This window comes from Diuraphis noxia, unplaced genomic scaffold, assembly GCF_037042655.1.
Source record: "Diuraphis noxia isolate RWA-SAM2 unplaced genomic scaffold, SU_Dnox_SAM2 contig0004, whole genome shotgun sequence".
Lineage (NCBI taxonomy): Eukaryota > Metazoa > Arthropoda > Insecta > Hemiptera > Aphididae > Diuraphis > Diuraphis noxia.
Genome location: NW_028301714.1, coordinates 48,677,805 through 48,700,469, shown reverse-complemented (window position 1 = coordinate 48,700,469; position 22,665 = coordinate 48,677,805). Strand labels below are relative to the sequence as shown.

At 27.4% G+C, this 22,665-nt stretch overlaps 1 protein-coding gene across 5 annotated transcripts in view; it reads right to left on the bottom strand.

Moving 5' to 3' along the window:
* Positions 1 to 21,228, bottom strand: part of Pgant9 (polypeptide N-acetylgalactosaminyltransferase 9) — a 129,310-nt gene extending 108,082 nt beyond the window's left edge. Inside the window, exons 1-2 of one of the 5 annotated variants that reach the window (XM_089225505.1) lie at positions 20,957 to 21,228; positions 3,673 to 3,727 (exon numbers count right to left, since the gene is read on the bottom strand). The gene's annotated coding sequence lies outside the window, so the exon portion shown is untranslated. The remainder of the gene's footprint in view (positions 1 to 3,672; positions 3,728 to 20,956) is intronic. The other 4 variants (XM_089225506.1, XM_089225502.1, XM_089225503.1 and 1 more) reach the window with 4 other exon arrangements.
* Between the last annotated feature and the right edge of the window lie 1,437 nt (positions 21,229 to 22,665).

Genomic DNA, 22,665 nt, shown 5'->3' with positions numbered 1-22,665 from the left:
CTTGCTGAAGCACTCAACCCGGACCCCAACAATATACACAAGATCATACTATTTCTCAAACAAACGAATCTTATATAAACAAACTGTAAATTGTAAATAATACTAATCACTTAACTCCTAATTATTACTACTTTGTCTTGTTTTAAATACTAAATTACTTTGTATATCTTTTTAAATATTAATGCAATATGTAAATATACTAATAAATAATGTACTGTCACATCCAATGGCCATAGACAACGCGGATAGTTGTTTAATAAAAAAAAAAAATAAAAATATATATATTTTATTTTATATTAATTGTAGCATTAATGTACCATAAGTAAAATACAGTAAATTACAGTTCTATAAAATTATGCGAATAATAGTGAATAATATTTATCATATGTATACAAATAAAATTTTTTTTTTTAATTGAGACATTGAGTTGGAACATAATTACTTAGTTATAATATAATATATGTAGCGAGCTATAACCTCCCCTGAAGCTTCCTTAGTGCAAATTTGTTCTCTGGGAGATATCAGGGGAGCAATACAGTCCCTGACGTTGCAACAGTGGCAACATCGTTGGACATCATCACATACAAAGTTAAATGAAATCAAACCTTCCATCAACCCTTGGCCAACACACACTTCCAAGAGACGCCACGAAGTCATAATTAATAGACTCAGAATCGGACATACGTGGCTTACACACAGCTTTCTCATGAGACACGACGATCCTGCCCAATGTACAACCTGCGGAGAAGCTCTAACTATCAAACACGTCCTTCTACACTGCCGAAATTTTACAGATACCAGAACCTCCTTAAACATTCCAGAAAACCTCTACGAAGCACTCGGACTGGACTATGAAAATTCAATTAATATTCTAACTTTCCTAAAAATAACCAAACTTTATAACCTCATATAATTTCATATGTTTTCCTAGATATTCCCCTACTTTAATTACACATACCTACCAAGAATAATTTTATTGTAATATTGTAAAATGTATTGTAAATTGTACCTGTATATATAAGTAATATTTTAAAATATGTAAGCTAATAACCTTAGTTGTTGAGGCTTTAAAGTAATAAAAAAAAAAAAATATATGTAGCATTACACCAATGCAGTAATAAAATCCTCAATTCTATTAATAGTTAAATATATAATAACATTTAGACCTAGTATCATCATCGGGAGACTTTTTAACATAATATTTATAAATTATTATTTATTATTTATTACTTATACTTATATCGTATATTTTATCAGTTAAATGTATTGTTCAGCTCAATAACACAAATTACCTGACAAGGAATTATGTAAAAAATAACTTTTATAACATATTATAAAATATAAAAATATACGAAATATTATAATTTATAAGAAGGTATTCTGTATTTGTCATTAAATTAAAGTTTGATGTTATTATGGTATAATAAATTGAAACTAATGAATTTATGATTTAAACAATTTTTGGCATTCGTCTCCTTAACACGCTTCGACCAAAATAGTCGTATGGAGTGAACAAAAATATATTTAAGCCTTAAGGCATTAGAGAAATTTGATCTTATTGGTATAAGACATTTGATTTTATTACGTATATTATAGGTTAACTAAAATTAAGAAATGTCAAAATCTCGCGACTCATATTTATAACTATATGCAGATCATAGCGTTCGAAAAAAATTTCATGATACGACGAACGGAGGCCGCTTGAAATTAAAAAGGCATCATTCGACCGTGCTCAGTATGACATTTATCACCTATTCACATCACAGTTAACGCAATATTGTTAGGAGTGTTTACTATTTAAACCTTAAGGTAACAGTGAATCCGCTAATAATAGGATTCAATTGAATTCCGAGTATAGGACATTTTGTGTCATTATTTATTTAGGCACTGTCTATTCATTTTTAGTAAACGAAATTAAAAAACAAGGAAATCAAACTGTTACGGTTCATTCAACATAATATCGTTGTGGTTTTAACTAAATACCTTCACTCGCACAGTTATAGTCATGTTTAATCGTGTCCGGTAACATATTTTTAACTGTAGTAACGCAACGCGTTGACAATCGTGTGTTCGTAAATATTGAACCGGTCATCATAAATGCTTTTTATCAATACTCTCCCGGGAACAGTAAGTGCTCAGGCTAGAATATGGTTTAATATAAAAAAAATAAAACCAACTTCTGTAATGCTTTGAAATCTGAGTTGAAAAATACTCCCAAACAAAATAATCGGTAAGTATTCGTTAAATGCAATATTTCACAGAATATTTTCCATTTTTTCAATCATATAATAATAGTAAAAAAAAAAAAATAATAAACATTATTGCAATATTACCTCATGTCGTTTTATCGATAATCTATTCCAAAACAAAATAGTTTAACTTGGCCATCGATTTTGTCGTTTTTATTCCAAAATTCTAAAACTGCCGACTGTGATAGGTTCACACGTGCATGCTATCATGATAGTATATATTATAGATACAGTAGTGGCCTTTTTTAAATTTGCATAATGTAAAAAAATCGCATCGATACACAGAACGGTTATGTTCGTATATGAAAACAAATCACAAACAACAACTTTATATGATTAAATATTATGCTCTACTATTTTCATTTCCCTATTTCCGGTACGATATGTAAAACAGCATCGAAAACAATAGTAAATCAGTATGTTATTATTACAATCTCGCTAAATTGCTGTTTACATTCGTTAGAATATTTATATATAGTGTCTAGAAGTCAGGATTAAAACGATGTATACATATAGATTTTAGTTTTGTTTTTTTTTTGTATGATGGTTATGATTCGGATGACCTGCAAAGTTTCTGAGTTATTTAAATTTCGAAAACCTGTTATTTTTGATAACTAAAGGTCTGCAAAATGTAACGTGTAACATGTAGTGTACCAATTTTAGAATTTTAAATTCGTAATTTGAATACGCAACGAGATGAATATTATATATTTATCTTCTAACTATTCTTAAAAGAGTTATACATTTTATTAAGAATTAATATTCTATACTACTATTAGGTTTATTTGTTGATATTTTTATTTTGATTCAATAGTTATGAGCATATACTATAATTGTATATTTTTTTTTTCATTAAATTTAAAATACTTATAAATTATTTCAAAATTGAAGTATAAGTCCTCCGCGTGAAATCCTCACAGTAATATTTGTTTGTACCTTACATTTAAGTTTTATAATAAGTCAATTCATTCCAATATTTAGGGAGTATTATACTAAATGTAAATGTTTCTTTATTGTGCGTTTGAAAGACGGAAACAACACATGCTATAATAATGCCATCGTCATAAGATAATATTTGAAATACAGAGAAAAATATTATGTTTGTATAAATAGGTATATTATTTTATTTTGTAACATTTAATAAATTATATATTTACGGGTAATTTCATAATACATAAATAAAAAATACTATTTAAAATTAAATAAATTGAATTAGAACAATAAGACTCGAAAAAAACTACAAATAAATATATGTACAAGCATACAAATATTTATTATGACATTATACTTAGACATAACATCGTAATTTTAAATACTAAGAAAAATTAAATTCATCAATAATACATATATTATATTACTATTATTTTAAATCCAAAAGTTGACTGATATGAACCTATAACATAAAACTACACGTTGAACTTACCTACGTCATATGATAATTTAAATTTGATTTTTCTCGATTTATCCAAAATGTAATTCTGAAAAAAAAATGTGAAAAAGTAAATTAATATATAGTTTTATGAACATAAATATAATATACCTAAATGCCTTTAGTTATTCAAGACCATATATATAGCCTATATAGCATACATAATATTCATTGCACATAGACTTTGACTTATAGTTATTAGATATCTTACAATATTTTATTAATGTAGTTACATTTTATGATTATTGTTAAAAATTATTTTATTTAACAGATTGAATATTATTACAATATAAACGTAGTAAACGAATAAATTAAAATTTTAGTTCGTGACTTTAAGACTTAACGTTTACATAACCTAAATAAATATAAAAATAATAATGTTTCTAATAACTTGACTATTCTAAAACACTTGAAGTTGTAATATTTATGAGGTAGATTTTAAACAACAGATTTTACCAATAAATTGAATAACTTTTAATAATATTGTTCTTTTTTTCTTGATTGTAAAAAGAGTTTAATATTAGTTAAAACTACGTAATAAACTTACTTATACCTATTAACTTGATTTTTTTTGTTTTTTTATGCAAGATATATAAATAGTAATAAATTAAAAGTTAACAATAAATTAGTAATATTTTAATAACTACAGAAGTATGAAAGAAGTAGAGAAAAATATTTAGGACAAACTATTGCAATATAATAACGGATATAATAATAGATGTAAAAAAAAATTGCTACTAGTTATATAACTGAACTGTTTCGCTATTTATCCTGCACCTTGTTGGTCCATTATTTCTTTTTTTGCCATTATAATTTATATTTTTGAAATTTATTATTAATCTCACATGTTTAAGTATTAATGTTTGATAGTTTACACGAAGTTTTTTTAGAGACAAACAAAAGGTTTCTTATAGATATTATAACCTCATGATTTTTTTTTTCTTTAGAAAACATAAAATCTATTTATCTAAATGTAAGTAGGTACTTGGATGTAACAAAAATTTAAAACAACAAGATTGTTGCCCTATAATCATTATTAATACTGGATTTTAATTTCACTCACACACCAAAAATCAGTCACACTAACCACCTCGCTAACCACTGACCTCATCGAATCGATTAAAATTACCAATAATTTAACAGTATCTACTGTGTTTCGTCGGAACGTATAGATTGTCAAATTATTATAGTGTCAAGTCTATGAATATCAATGATTTATCAAATTTTTATACAGATATATTATTATATGACCATTTTAAAATTAAGTTATATAGGTACCTACTACAATGTACCTACATTGCAAGAAAATTCAAAGAATAACTAATTGGATAAAATAAAACTGTTTATTGACATTAAAACAAATATATTATTATTAATTATTGTTATACAATTGGTAAGATACTAAGCAATTATTACAGGGTTTGAAGAAATAAAATATGATACTAAATAGGTACACTGAAATCGTTCGGACGGCCGCATGAGCATGCGCGCAGCGCGACGTTTCACCACATACTCGATAACACTACAAAGCGTATAATAATTCGCAATTTTTCTCGAAACTAAAAAAAAATTAAAAACCAGGAAATTAACTAAAATAAAATGTTGAAACGTTAATATTTTCAAGAAAATAAACTCTACAAAATGGCTAAAGTGATTTTTTTGGAAATAATTAAATAAAAATAATATATTTTTTTTAAAACTTTTTTACCAAAACATTTAAATAAATTAAAACATGAAATAATTGTAGTTATTATCCCTATGAGGCTTATTACAAAACCAGAATTTTGATATCTCCATTATTTTGGGAGATATTGCAATGGGTAATAAATCTTCATGGGACACCTATATATATTATAAATTTTCGAAAAATTTAATAAGTAAATCTAGATCTAAATATTTGATGATAACATACCTACTATTATATAAATATATTAGATGAATTATAATGCATAAGATAAATGAAAAATTAATATTAATTAATACTTTTATTCAATAATTATACTTTTTACCTAATGGTCGTTTACTGGAGTAGGCATTTAATAGGTACAAATCTGAGTAACTACTAAACAATTAATCCCACAATTAACATTTCGACGATTCGTCGTCTGTAAGATACTCACGGTACTCATATTATATACATTAGAATACTATACGACGTCTTCATATATAGTTTTCGAGATATTTTTTATACTCAAGATTGTAAATAAAATAATGTAGGTACCTACATCTAAATAAAATCAAAATACACGGTATTTATCATATTTAAAAAATCCATAAGACAAATATATAAATAATTAAATTTTTTGAAAATATTCAATCACTCGAAATTAAACATAGATAAAAAAAAATAGGGTAAAAAGTTTAATATTCGGTATACCACAAGATCAGACCTAAATGCATAATTATTTTAATTATTAATATTAATATATATAAATATTTATATATATATAATATTAATATTAATAAAATTAATTATTAATAAAAAAATAATTATTTCAAACATAAATTAGCTATACTAAGTACGTACATTAATTTAGGTACCGATTAAATATATATGTATATATAAATACCTAATATTAATAATATTCAACAACACAATTTTGAAACACTACCTATTGAACGGATTTTTTCTTTTAAACGAAGGATGTACAGTGACGATTACTTGGATGAAAACATGCCACAAATTTGTACACTATAAGAAATCGCGACCACGGACCTAGGCCGCGAATGGTCAGACGTGACGAATTGTTTATTCCATTATCGTTTCGAAATACAAAAAAAAACCCTTTGCACGGCGCAAACGCTATATACATGTACCTACAAATGGTCTACTGAGTTGTAGATAGGGAGAAGTGGGTAACCTCCGATTTGTATAAAGCGAGTCGTATCCATTGCACGCGTGGAAACTTAAGTCATGAACGTAGATGAGGGTCTTTCTTCCGATGGTCACTGTCGTCGTATCCGGTCACGACCTTGAAGCGATCATTACATCTATATATCTTACCAACCGCGTACAGCTTGTAGTATAATATAGTGTATTAAACGAAGTTGCACATGATGGCGTGATAGTCGACAAGGAAGAGATTAATGACCGCTGCAATATTAATCACGTATTAAACAGCAACGGTGACAATTACGACGATTATGATTATTAATAGCGATTATAATAATAATAATAATAACAACAACAATGTAATATAATTTAATAATATACTAAATTCTATATGACTATACATTTGAGAGTTCCGGAGAAATAAGTAGGTATACCTTCTGCAGGAGGGAACCACAAAACCACCGGTTGACATTTCAGTTGTATAAGTATACAAACTCGTGCCCATTGCAAGGTCGAAATAATAAAATATAGTGGCTAACAAAATGTTCGTATTTATATTGACACCCATATAGTTCAGGGAAAGCTCAACGCCTAAACGTCCATTAAAAAAAATTATAATATCACTCTCGATAATTCCATGGCTTTTTTTAACTTTACGTATTACTCTATATGTGTAGGTACTCAAATTATGTTTATAAATGTAAACAAAACTAAACACGGTGTAATAAAAACGGACAATATAACACGTAAAGAACTGTTTATTATAGTTGGTGAAAGAGTGTATTTGAATTGTAATTAAGCCCTGCATACTGCACAATGCACATGTTTGATAATCTGCGTTCCGAGCTAAATGGTGTAGGTACCTACTAATAATAGGTCTAATACGTTCAAAAGATAAAAAATAAAAAATACTCTCAATTCATATACGATTAAAATATATACTTATTCAATAAAATGTGTTAATTACATTTAATATTATTAAAACTTTAAACGTATATTAAAATTGTTTCAAAAGTGTAGAAAGGCCATTATAGCACGAAATATAGTTTCTTTGTAGCTATACTACGTACAGTCAAATAAAATTCCAAATATATCAGTTTTAATGGACCTAAATTGTATTTAAGCGAAACAGACTTCAGTAAGTTAAATAATGGTCCAATTGGTCTCAACATGTATAAATACATTCGAGAGTGTAATTAATATGACTTAAGTTAAATTTAATTATTTTTTTTTATTATTATAAAATAAATAATGTGTATGATTTTTAACCAAAAAAATAATCATAATATTGAGTACTTTAATTAACATCATAATTGTATTTTATTAAATTATATATATATAATTTAATAATAATGGATAATATATATAGCATCTAAGTTTAAATAGATTTACAGATAAAATATGTACATAAATGTAAGTAGCATCTCAATCTTGATAGACATACACAATATAATATTACGTTTTTAAAAATAATGAATTAAATGTACGTTAAAATAATCGATAATTTATTATTATTAATACCTGCCAACCACAATATTTGTGAATTACATTTACATAAACATTTCTTCACTATTGCTATATTTTAAGAAGCTCAACATCGTCTAATTAATTTTTAGTTGAAAAACTTAATTTAACACATTTTATTTTATTTTTAAACACGTAAAATACATTTTTCTATATTATTTCTGTTTGAAAAAAAAAAAATGTATTTGTCAATACGACTGGTATTTTTGAGTTACAAAACTTGTTCTATAAATGTCTATTGGAGCACACATATTATTCGATAACAAATAAACTCGGCTTAGTAGACAATTGTTCACATATATAATTGTAGGTACACACTATATACTTATTATATAAGTTAATAAATCTAATAAATACCTACAAAAAATTAGGAGTCCGCAGATAACATGATGGTTGGAAGTATTTCTTAATTTTTATTTTCTTCGCAATGTTATACATACATACTTAATTTAATAAGGAATTACTATAAAGATACTTACTTTTATGTACGTAGGTTTACGTGGTGTATGTATGTGTGACCCCAATTTCAGAATATATGTAAGATTATAGTATTATACAACGATGCTCGATTAGATCCGAACAACGACGATAACGACAACGACGATGATGACGAATTACGTGGGAAAGAACATCAATGTTTGTGGGAGAAAAAAATTATGCAATTTCAATGAAATATGGGAGCAAGGTTACATTAGGTCATTTGCTATGTAATGTTGTGTAGAACAAATTGTGTTATAAAATTATGTTAACATATACATTAAAAATATGCTGCTTTAATGTGTAACTATATATAAACAAGAAATATCTAAATGTGAAATGAAATATAATGGAACTATCTAATGTACATAAGCCATAATAAGAGTAAGCTTGCTTTATTACGGAAAAGATATATTTGTAATGTACGTATATGTACCTAAATACCTAATCGTTTAAAAAATGTAATAAAATCCTTAAATAATTTCAAGAAGATTATAGGTAACAATATAAAAAAAATGTAATAATAAAGTATAATATAAATTATACGAGATGATTTATCTGATGATTAAGTTAAGAATAAAAAAAATTCAAATGCTGAAGTATCAAGTATATAAATGAAAATACAAAGCTAAATCAGCAATCACCAATCAGCATATTAGTTATGGTTTATTTTAAAATTAAAGAATAAAATAATTACAATTACCTACTTAAATTTCATAGTTACCTATATGTATCGGTATTACATTAATTAGAATTGAAAGCAGAGACATTAATTAAATTATTAATGTATAAAGTAAAACAATTTAATATAGTTTACGGGAAGTATTTAGTAGGGACTACTTAATTATAACGTCCAACTACAATATCTATAAATATACAACTATTTATCCTAGGAATCACTATTATAGTACAATATGTAAATTACGATTTTACAATGGTAAATAAAGTTCATATATATATATATATATATATATATATATATATATATATCAGGAAAAATATATGACTGTTAATAACACATCAAAGGTTAAATATATTTACTAATTATCAAATATGCGCATGATACATTTATATTATGAGACATTATCCATCTGTTTTATTTTCGTGGTTAGTGATATAATATTCATCAAACTCATTAAAATTGTTGAATAAATATTATTAAAATATTATACCTACGTACGTTGTTTTTTTAGAACATTGTGTGGTTAACATATTGCTTAAATATAATATATTATACTTGACATACTTTAACCTAACCCGTACGGTATTTACCACAATTCCGTGAATAATACAACTTGTCACGAAAAAATTAAGATTATAGATCGATCATTTTTACTTTTCATCTAACTATCATTAAAATGAAAATTATAATTCAACTGTTTTCACAGTGCTTAATTTAAGTGGTTTTTGAATGTTTATAAATGTTATTATAATTGTTATATATTAGCTATTGCTATAGGTACGAATGGACTATGCACATAGCACATATTATATTTATCAAAATATAAATAGTAAAGATAACAACAAAAATAAAAGTTCACAATTCACGAAAAACTTGGGTAAAACAATATCTAAGATGTTAAAAAGTATGAAATAAAAATAAGTATTTTAATCATAATCAATAATTATAATTTATAAGCATTATAACCAAAAAGGTACGTACATCAATACACAATGTTCTAATAATTATATGTGTAACCCGACGGCTATTAAACGACCACGACCAGACTAACACATGACAATCATGGTGATCTCAGTGCAATGCGAGGTTTATTAAGGAAACTGAGTAGGAGTTAATACTGAGTAGTAGTAGCTGTGGGAAAAAGAGACATACACACACACATAGTGGATGAGACAAAAACAGAAAGACAAATACATGATCTAATATACCAATGTATATACAATATACATACATAATGATAAAACGCTCATTCGCACAATATACATTTTAATTCTTATACGTACTAGTATCCGCTACATGTATACAGTTGAAACCATTATATTATCATTATTATCGTTTTTTTTTTTTACTATTATTTGATCTCGATTTACAGATGTCGAGTTACAACAAAACCGGTACGTCACTATAGATCTATCGGTTTATTTGCCATTATTATTAATTTTTTCATCCACTACACATCTGCACGCACCTCCACCCGCCTAACCTACCACAGTAATAACGAAACATTGAAAACCATCTCGACAGACAGTAACTATATACCTACGTATACCACGGTAAGTACACTGACTGCACGCGTGGAGGACGTTGACTCAATATGTGTGCATCCTACACGGTTCGCCGACGCATTTGGCCGGCTGGTCACCGGTATATAAGATAATAATGGTTTTGGTTAAGTCATATGTAAGCGCGTGCGTGCGTGCTCGTATGTTTGTGTGTGTGTGTGTATTATGTGCATGTATGTGCATGTCTAGTTACTATCTGACACGATTTTCAAGGGCTTGTATTGAATTTGGTCACGTTTGAAAACGCATGGTAAGTGCAAAATATGACGATTACCTATTCGGTTTTTTTTGCATTTTAATATATATACCAATAATATATATATATACCTAATATTTACGCATTGTTGTTCCTTTCAATAAAAAAAATGATTATTTGTTTGAATAATTTATTTTGATAAAAATCACTAAATATTACGAAATTAATAGTCATAACTAGATACTTAGTATTTATATTATAATATTTATAACAATTCAAAGTTCAAATTAATTCGATCCCGAATTTAAAAAATAGTTTCACACAAAATTCGAGTATGTACATACTTACAGAGAATTGACAATTTTGATATTTAACATGCACTATATTATGTTTAATGTATAATAAAAAATATTATCTATTAGCCGATATTTAGTATTCTATCAAGAAAATTTAAGTGTCTAATAAGTAAAACAATAATAATGGAACATAATTTTAATTTTAAATCGTGCAGATTATTATCTGGAATATATCAACTACATATATTTCGAATTGAGTATATCAGTATAATAAACTCTAATGTTAGCTATAAGAAGTAAAAATTAAAAAGCAGTTTTGACCCCATTCACCTGAACATAACAGAACTATATAGTATTACATGCTTATATTTATGTAAATGAAGGGTTTATAAAAAGTTTTTTAAACATTGATTATAAGGTAGTTAAAAATATTTCACATGTAACTCAAAGATCTTACAAGTCTTAGTAAAATATTCTTTGAAATATAGACAAAAAATAAGAAACTAATCAATATAGAAAAAATTTAATTATTACCAGGGTAATGTTTTATTCTCTATAGATATTCAATGTAAAAATTAAAAAAAAAAACAAAAAAATATCTCAAAATGCTATTATATTATAATAATTATCGGTTGTAAATATTAATATTATTATATTATATTTTTTACTCCAAGTTTGAAAGTTTGAACCATTTATGTCAAGAGAACTATTTTTGTGGCATTTTTTTGACATCGCAATCGTTTGTTATTGAAAACAACACTGCATAGATAGGATAATATACACTAATTTGATATAACATTGTTGGCATTGACCTTGATATAGCTTGCGCCTAATATGCTCCTATATTTAAACATTTAATTACAGTTATAAGGTAAATATTTAAATGTTGTTTAAATATATAATTGATCAACTATTGCAAAACTAAGGGTAGCAAAAGCCAACTCACTAGTAAACAATAGTACAATCAAACATCTAGCGCCTCGACTAAATTCATTTACATCTATAAGGTACCACAAATAAATGTATACACTAAGGAAAACAATCAATTACTCAATTCAACACTCAATAGGTTGGAATATCTATTCTGCAGTATTCATCGATCAGTATAATAGGTATCAGGTACCTTCTAGTACTTTCTGATTATTGTGCTCTTTGCACTAGTGTCATTTTTATTATTATTATGATAGTATCGTCTTCCCGGGGGCAATACTTTTTCTAAAATATATTCTCGCACCACTTTTGCTGCATATAAAGAATACTTTCATCCTTCGTTGACCTCAATGTCATCCTGCAGCGGCCGGCCTCAGCACGCATCGAAGATAATCATAAAACTAAAGGCAAGACCAAAAGAATAAAAAATACAAGGTATAAATAAAAAAAATCTTTATTATGATCTTCTTACTTTTATTTATAACTGCATTGTTTTATCTCTTATTATTAAAATGTATGTTCAGATAATATTATCATTACTCAAAATCTAATTAAATATTATAAACACGTGTCTATACAATACAATCCCCATTTTAGAATTGGGTGATAAATTCTCCGTTGTGATTTATATAGGCATAATCTGAGGGACAAGAGGGGGAAGCTTCCGCCTAAGATATTTAACTGAATGGACAATAATGTCTTTTTACCTTATAGGTTTTTAGTTTTACCACAGACTACTCCCTCAAGAATTTACTCCAGATTATGCCTATGTACCAATAAAAAAAAATATAATTCGATACCTGATATTATGTAATTCTAATATTAGGTATATGATGGGTCTAGGGGGTATTTTAATAGAAATATAGTATATTATCGCATCTATAATCTTGGGTGAATACGATTCAGTTCCATGGTATATTGGCAAGATATATATATATATATATTATATATACCATAAAGAGTGCGCCATACAACTAAAGTTATAATGGCTTAACATAGCCTAAAAAGTATAAAATATGTTAACATATAAACATAGAATGGTAAGTACACCAAAGAAGCTGTGAAACAAAAACTTTTCCTTCTTATATAAAGTACATTAGGAACTTGGTTTATATTTTAGAAACGTTTACAAATGCAACTTATTCAAAATAATTTAAGCACATAAAAATAGTTGTATATAGCTGTATAATACAAAATATATCTTACATTAAACTTATTAACATTAAGGCTACTGATCAGAGTACTCGCAATTCATACCCACTTTTCTGTTCCCTTTTGAACACCCAATTATACTAAACTCAAACCTGAACTTAAACCTATAACCCGTATTATGAGATATGTTAACAATTATATCATTCCTTATTAAGTTAAGGCATTATAAAAAATTGTAATAAATCATAAATTATAGTAGCGATAATAATTGTAATATATGTATATCAAAATTACAATACCTACCTGGAAAGAATTTATTTACTCCAAAGATGTAGGTAGAATCCGTCCTATTCATCAATCGGCCTTAGGCATAAATGATGATGGTTCTTACTTAAATGATAAATTCTACTTCCGTGTAGCCTAATTTCGATGTAAATTATACTTTTGAAAAATGGGTAGGTTACGGGGTAGGTTATCTTTATTGTGGCAGCTCAACGTTTTTAGATAGTTGATAATAATTATTTCTCAATAGTATTTGTATCTATGCTGTAATTTGAGTAAAAGGATTTTCATTGTTTACAGAATATAGGTGTTTTTACGGAAATATATATATATATATTTTTTTAAACAAATAATGTAAGTTTTATATACATACAAGATATCATGATAAATTGAACGTAAGTCGTAACAACTAACATGCCAAACAATCTAACTCAACGACAGAGCTACATAGATATTAATTATGATAAACGCGTTGTACGATAGTCGACTAATGATGGGGTAGCAGAAAAATGCCTCTATCAGCATTTGTGTTAGGGTCTAAAAAAAAGGGGTTGATATAGCTAAGGACATTCATGTGTTGAGAAAACGTATTTTAATCGATTACGCGTAATCATAATAAGAGGACATCTAGAGATATCGTTTTAAAGAAGAACTACTTGACACAAAGTTATCAATCAGTAGCCGGTCGCCGTCGAGCCGAATTGATTATATAAAACTTGTAACTCGTATGCGATGTGAGTTTTCTGAAGCGCAAAACAACTTTGACGGACACTAATCGTTTTTCTGTTACAACCTCCACTCAACTCATCGACATCTGTCGATAACTCACGTTCCGAAAATTTCCATCTTAGTAAGACAATGCTTACGCTAGTCAACAAATCCAACTTATTTCTTTTGAATTTAAACTCGTAAAAGAAATTTGTACTGTATTTCAGTGCATAAAAGGTGAAATGAAATAAGCTTAATAATTTGTTAAGTAAATTATGTTTATTATACCTACATAAGAAATGCTAATTGTAGGAAACTAGAAATACAGAATCTACAACACATTTTGAATTTCGCCAAAAGTAATAATAAAATAATAATAATTTAAAAAAACTATAGCTTTAACTAAAAAAATAATATCTTTGTACCTTTATAATCAAAATTACCAATAGCAAATAAGCCAAATAAATTACGAAATAGTATATACCTACATTTCAAAACAAAGAATAGAAGAGCGTCTACTATATTACCAACAAGAATAGAAACGAGTTATCATTTTATGTGAGTAAAAATATCAGCTGAATTATGTCTTATTTAATCAAAATAAGAGCTTCGTCAAAATTCGATATTTATGATTATAACAGATGCATTTATATTCTAATCTGCAATAAACAATTTGGATTGCTATATTGATAGCTTGTAAAGACACCTTTGGAGAATCATATACCTAACATGGATAAATGAAAATTAAGTTTGGCTATAAAGAGCTTAAATGGTTAAAATAAGAATAAGAAAATTTAATCCAACGGTCAATAAAAATCACTTGGCCCTAGTTACCTATATATATAACACTATATATAATGGGAATATATAACTGTGCTATTTAAACACAATGCATAGAATTTAAGAGCATATAATGAATAATTATATTTGATAATTCAAATTTGTATAGAAATATAAATGAAAATAGTAATCATAACCAAGTATAACACAATTATTGTGATAGTATAACTTTGATAACAGAAATATCATTACGATATTTTGTTGAGATATAAAAGCACTTTTGATGGCCATTTTTGTTTGCGATCGTTTGGAATATTGCATCCATTAAAAACAGTGGGCGCTTTTTATGAGGTGCGAAAAACCTCCATAGTTTAATTTAATCAGCTCCGCCACGATTAAACAAACTACAATATGTATTTTACAAGAAGCAGATGGGAAAAGCTACCATTAGAGAACTAATGTTATACATATAACAGTTTTTTATACATATATATTATATATGCGTGAATATAATATCGCAACGCTGAAAAAATAATAATGATCATAAATGGGTTGTTGTTTACGTAATTGAGTTTCACGACACTTACTAAAAGAAGAATAAAAACATAAGATATAAACTAATCTTGTTCTTAGGATTGAGTTTATATGAAAAAAAGTATAGGTACACGAAATCAATTTTAAACAATTAAAACAAAATAAATAATAAAACTACAATATATCATGATCGATCAAAAGAATACAAGGAGTATATATGCCTACATAATTTTAAAGTAACCCGCCAGAATAATATTTACGTTAAAACCTCATGACTATATACTCTAATCTGAATATTATTTGAAACAGAAAGCCATTTTAAGTTCATCGATAGTTATTATTAAGCCTAAACCTGCCCTAACAATTTTCAGTTTCTTTTTATACGTTCTATTAATTCTAATAATTAAGGTAAAATATTTACAAGTTTGAAATGCCCATGAAATATAAAATTCGTGTTACAAGCTATAGGTAGGTTCCTACTGGTTCCTACATTTATGTCAAAATTAATATATTTTTTTATAAATTCTATCTATTTATATAATAAATAATATTAGAGCATACTCAACTATCCAATTAGTTAATTATGTCAACATACAAATCACAACAATTACAATGATAAAATAGTAATATAATAGAATCTGCTATATTCAGCTTAAACTTGAAGGTAGATTTAACATGACTTTTAAATTTTAATGAATTCTGCTACCTTCCTCACGCCTGTCACTGTGTAAGGTTAGGTTAGGTTAGGTTAGCTACGAGAAAAGTCATAACAGGATAGGAAAGTCATAACAGGATAGGGATATTCGCATATATACCAGATTGCTGTGGAATGGGTATCCCCAGACTGTTATGACTAATCATTTGTGTAAATATTTATATTGATTTTATAAATAAACGATGTTACATGGGGGCTAAGCAATGTGAAAACAGTTCGGCCTCCATGTAGCGATTTAAGAAAAAAAAAAAAAAGGGTTAGCTACGAGGGGTGCAAAGGGGGCGCTTGCCCCCCTAACCTTCTTTGAAATTCAACTCTTAGTTTTTACTCAAAATTTGGTAATTTAAAAAAACTGTATATTGAAAAAAGTAATTTTAAATATTGATTACTGATTGATAATGTTATTGATAAATTGATGATAAATAATAATAATTATTGATAAATCATGGTAAATATAGTAGCCACCAGCATGGTTACGACCAAACTGTAATAAGCAACCGTAAGCAACCTTAGATCATATACTATGGATGTAGCCACTCGGTATATGCTTGAGTATTAGATTTGAAGCCAAAATGACTGAAAACGCTAGAGCCTTGGTTATTACTGCGCATGCGTAAATTACTGATAATAGTATAGTATATGATATTATGACCATATTATTTTTTGTGATAATTTATTAACCAATCAGAATTACGCGCATGCGCACAAACAGTCGGAGCTCTGGGTTATTCTGGCTTCAAGAATTAGCCCGATGGCTTCATCCATTGTATATGATCTTATAAGTATGCAACGGTGATAGTAGAAACATCCGTGTTTTTTTTTGATTTTAGTGTCCATTGAAAAAAAAAAATTGTAGATAAACTTCAAATCCAAGACTTTGTGGACAAGTTTGCTGAAAAAGATAGGCGCATGAAATTCTAAATGTTATCATTAGTGTTTTTATTGTTTTCATTTACCAAAATTAATTATTAATTACTACTTATATACTAATATTTGACTTAATACACAATCCATGATAATTATGAACAATTTTTAAATTTCGCCCCCCCCCAACTAAAATTTCTAGCTACGCCACTGATAAGTACATAATATATAGGCTATTATAGTATGCCTATAACACTTAATTAATACCTATGATATGTTTATATATTATAACCTCAATTATAGCCTGAGTGATAAAAATCATCAATTTATCACGATAAAACGTCATATGTTATTAAAACCTAAACACGAATATATGATACGTATGAATGTACCTATATAAGGAATATAAATCATAATCATAACTTAATATAAGGTACATATGAATCTGTATGTAAAATGAATAATTAAAGTATACTTTTTTTTTTTTTTTAAATAAAATTGTTGTATTATTTTTTAACTACCAAGCACCACTAAGATATTAATACAGTTAGGTACAACCTCATGAAATGATTTCCAATACTAGAGTGAAGACACGAGGCTTTAATTTCAATTGATATACCTTGTAAATGAAATTATATGGAAACCACTTAGATATTATTCAAGTAATAACTAATAAATACATTATATTTGATATATATTTTGTGTTACGGAAACTTATTTGACATCATATTATGGTTGATAATATTATATTTACAATACCCAATTTACAGATGTAAAAAAAAAAAAAAAACATTATGGCATATAAGATATAACCGAGATATAACGTACCATACATAGTGTGATAAAGTAGTAGTATATCCTCAAGTATACTAACATGTCGTATCATTATAATACAATAATAATATACTAATTTAATATAAAGTATATTAAGTAGTATAAATTTAATTGCTGGTACCTGAATATTTAAAATTCGATGACTAAGTTAGTAGTTTATTTTAAGTTAGTCTAGCTTAATTAGAATAATACAACAACAAAGTTCATTTTTAGTCAAAATGTACACGGTAATAAGTACCTAACCAATAATAAACTTATCTTAAATAAATAATTAAAGCGCAAGTTGTTCAACAATAAATCTAATTATATAAATATTTTATTTAGTAAGGTACCTACTACCTTCCCTTATTTCTACTAAGTTCTAAATTTTAATATTTTTAAGTGAAAGGTAGGTATTATATTAGAATTGTATTAGTATTAGTCTATTATGTATTAGATAAGCTGGATACCAATATAGGTACTATACATTAAACAGATTTAAACTTCAAAATTAGCTTGAATTAGGAATAAGTATAGTTACTTACTAATGCTCACATTTATAATAAGCAATTTTAAATTAAATCTTACGCAAAATCTATAAAAATGTTTTTATAATGTTAGGTTAGGACCTACCAAAACTTTAAATCCCGATTTTTTTGAGAAACTTTTGTTATGTATATATATTTAACTCCGTATTTGACCATGTTTATTTAAAATTGACTTTTACAAAAAAAAGTTAATCAGTAATCAGACATACAGACATACATATAATTGAATTACCTATATAGTTGTCTATAGGTAATTCAATTATAATTACCTATATACTTAGACATCTGTCTTTTTTTCAATTTATTTTATATACGTTTAACTATATGTATGCATTTTACTCGTCATTTTCTTGTATTTTTTTAATAACAGTAGGTTACATGTTTTATTTAGACGATTTACAAGAATTTAAAATCATCAATAACAATAATAGGTACTTACTAAGTTATTTATATAATTGTTTCGATAGCCAATAAATATTGTTAATTGCGAATTTAAAAAAAAAAAAATTGTAATTACACATGGAATAGTTTATTTAAAATATTCCTTAACAAAAAAAATGTTGATCAAATAATAATGATCTAGAACCATATTAATAGGTTATGCATAACAAAATAACAGTTTTTTTAAAAAAAATATAAGTACCTACCTAATATTTATAGCCTTATATTATTATGGACTACTTGTTTCAATACGATTTTACAACGGCTTATTATTAAAATATATTAAAGTTGCTATTGATAGTCACAACACGAATATATAGGTGTTTAAGTATTACTTGGCACTTGCGTATTATTAAGTAATAAGTAGGCACTAATCATTTTTTGTTCACCCTGTAGGTATCTCTATTATCTAAAACAACTAAAACTTAGCATATTATGTAATAATTGATAAAATCTATTAAAAACCCACTAGACAGTTATTTTATGTCAACATGTTTTATTTAATATACAATTATGATAATTGTATATTTTCCTATTAACGTGACTCTAGAAATCGATGATACAATATGGTTTGTTTCCACGAAATGTTGTTGAACCTTATCGTACATGGCTTCTAAAGACGGATTGTTATTCCTTATTTTTGACAAATAACAGATACACAGAATTATATAATTCATAATAATAAAACATACTGACACAGAACAATTTTATTTTAACATAGAACATTAATTTTGATGTCCATTGTTGTAATAAATAATACAATTAACATTCAAAACTATTATGTTCATGATTATATTAGAAAATAAAATTTACATTAATTCAAACTTTATAGATATGTAAAATTTAATACATTCTCCGAATAAAAAAAAAAAAAATAGGAACTTATCAAAAAAACCTATTTTAAGAAGTTCAATTGGAAAATATAACTAACTGTAAGTTACGAGGTAAGTTATGAATTACCTATAAGGAGTTTTATATTATGCGTAAAATATTTAGTTCCGATCGAGGTTCCGATTTAAAACTTTCAATTTTCGTCAATTTGTATTGTTAAAAAGTTTCATGATTTCCTCTAACATCTTCTAGGTGTCAAAAATAAATAAATTGCCCATTTGATTTACTTAAGTAAACAATGTAAATAAACAGGCAAAAAAAGTACACACTACATACCTAAAACCTACTGTGCTGTTACTTGTTTTGATAATAGCATTGCACTGTTTAACCTTTTTGTATACAACTTTTATAATATCAAAGAATCACGATTAAATCATAGTAATAGGTAGGTTACCTATACATAACTACCTACATAAAATAATATTTTTTCTAAATTTCATGTAACTAAGGTACCTACCTATAATTATAACTTGTATGATTTACGATTTATAGCGTTTTATTTAAATTGTCAGGGAACATTCGTCGTTAAAAAATTAATCGACTTACATATTATAAAGCACACAAATGTTGCGTGTCTCAGATAATTATTAAATCGAGATAACAGAGAAATCAGTTATTGTCGTAAACCTACCAACGAACAAACTGCATTTTCATCAATTAATTCAAATGCATACTTTTCATACAACAGGTACACGAATTTGGCGAGTACATTGCATTACGAGATAATAAAGTAAACCGTACCACTCTCGTTGATTTCTAAAACGTCCGCCTATAATATTGCAAATATTATAAGACCAGACAAAATTAATTTGACGAAGGCGATGCAAATAAAATAATAATACAATTTTAGATCGATCGATAGAAAACGTTTCATCGTTTCGGTTTTGGCATCAAATATAATAATAATATTATGGTGATTATTGCCGATTAGTAGGCTAATCAACGGCCAGGGGAAGGATGGGGGTGAACTTGGTCGTTGAGAGATGACAATAATTAAACCGTTAATTATCTCAACGCGAGTATATTTATTTGTGTGTCGTAGGTACTCACCGCCAAAAGTTCGGAGAGTGTTTATCTGTCGTCCGGCGACACTTTTTTCAAATGGCGAATCGTTTGGTACGACAAGTCAAATATTATAACGAAAAACCCGGCGATGGAATTAGAAAAAAAAAAAAATAACGAAACGTTATCGTACACGACCGGCAAATGGCGACGTCGATGACACGATCGTTCGGCGGACGACTCGACAAGACCGGACGGTCGACGGACGTAAACTGGTCGCGCGACGCGGGCGAATAAAATCGGACGGGGATAGAAACAAGAAAAAAATAATATATTATAATGGAATCGCGCGCGCTCCTCGGCAGCGGTGGCACACCGACCAAAGACTGACGGACGGGACGGCGGCGGCGTGGCGACGGCAATGCCACCTATCGCCGGCACCCGGTAACTGTTCTGTTACGACCGCGTCTTCTTGGGACCACGTTCATATTGTGTTCCTATTTATTATCTTTCTGTTGGTTATTAATAATTTATTATCGTTATTAATCCCAAGCCAAAACTCTCCTCGGGCAATCGGTCGACATATTTTTCCGCGACCTCCTCTGCACCGCCGAGTGCGATTCCCGATTGTTTACACGATAACAATAACAATATTGCTATTATTGTTATTATTTTCTTGATTAATGATATTCATATTATCTCCCCCCCCCCCCCAATATGATTATTATTATTTTAATTTGGATAATTCTATGTAACTATGTGAGTAGTAATACAGCTTCTACGTCTTACGAGTGCGCGAATACTTCTGAAAATGTTTAAAACAATACGCGTCTTTCAGTCTCAGGTCGCACGCAACAAGTAATCGCGAATTGATAATAATATTTTCAAATCTGAGCCCGCGAGAAAAAACAACTGGACTATTACCTTATCTTTGCCGCTCACGTCTCACACCTGAAGCCTTACAGTATTAAAGTAGGGTCAACTTAAAATAACTAAACTCAGACTAGGTACGTTTTTGGTTTGTTTGTTGTCTCTTGGTAGAATAATTTATATTTTTATTTCGTTGCATATTATTTGAATCAATTTTTGTTTGCCAACTTTTAGGTATTTCCAAGTGATATTCATTTTGGTATTGAATCGATTTAGTTTTTTTGTTGTTAATAATTACATATTGTGATTTTTTTAAGCAATTTTGTTTATCTATTAAATACGCCTGTATGGGGACTGAATCTTTATAAGATATATAAACGATTTGAAAACATAACTGGTTACTGGTATATTTACTCAACGTAAATAAAACGTAATTAAACTGACACACTTTGATAATAATATTCACTTATAATAGTTTATAAAATAGATTATGGATTTATAAAGATCTTATTTGACACCGATTTGTGTGTATGTTAACTAAACTGTGTATAGGTACCTGCTACTTGGTGTTATATTCTAATATTCTAGATCTACAGTCTGCACTATTTTGACCTTTTATTGGTTAAAAATGTATAAAAATTCACGAGTATCTAGTGAAATTGGTGAAAATATATTTTATATTGGTTACTTAATGCTTTGTTATTATTAAACAACTTACATAACATACTAATTAGGGTCTATTCATAAAAAGATTTCCTCATTACCCCCGACTATGTTATGCAGTGGCGTAACCAGAAGGTTAGGTATTACACTCTATGGGGGGAGCATATTACCTTTTCCCACTAATAAGAGTATTTTTATTTATATATAATTATTCATTTAATTAT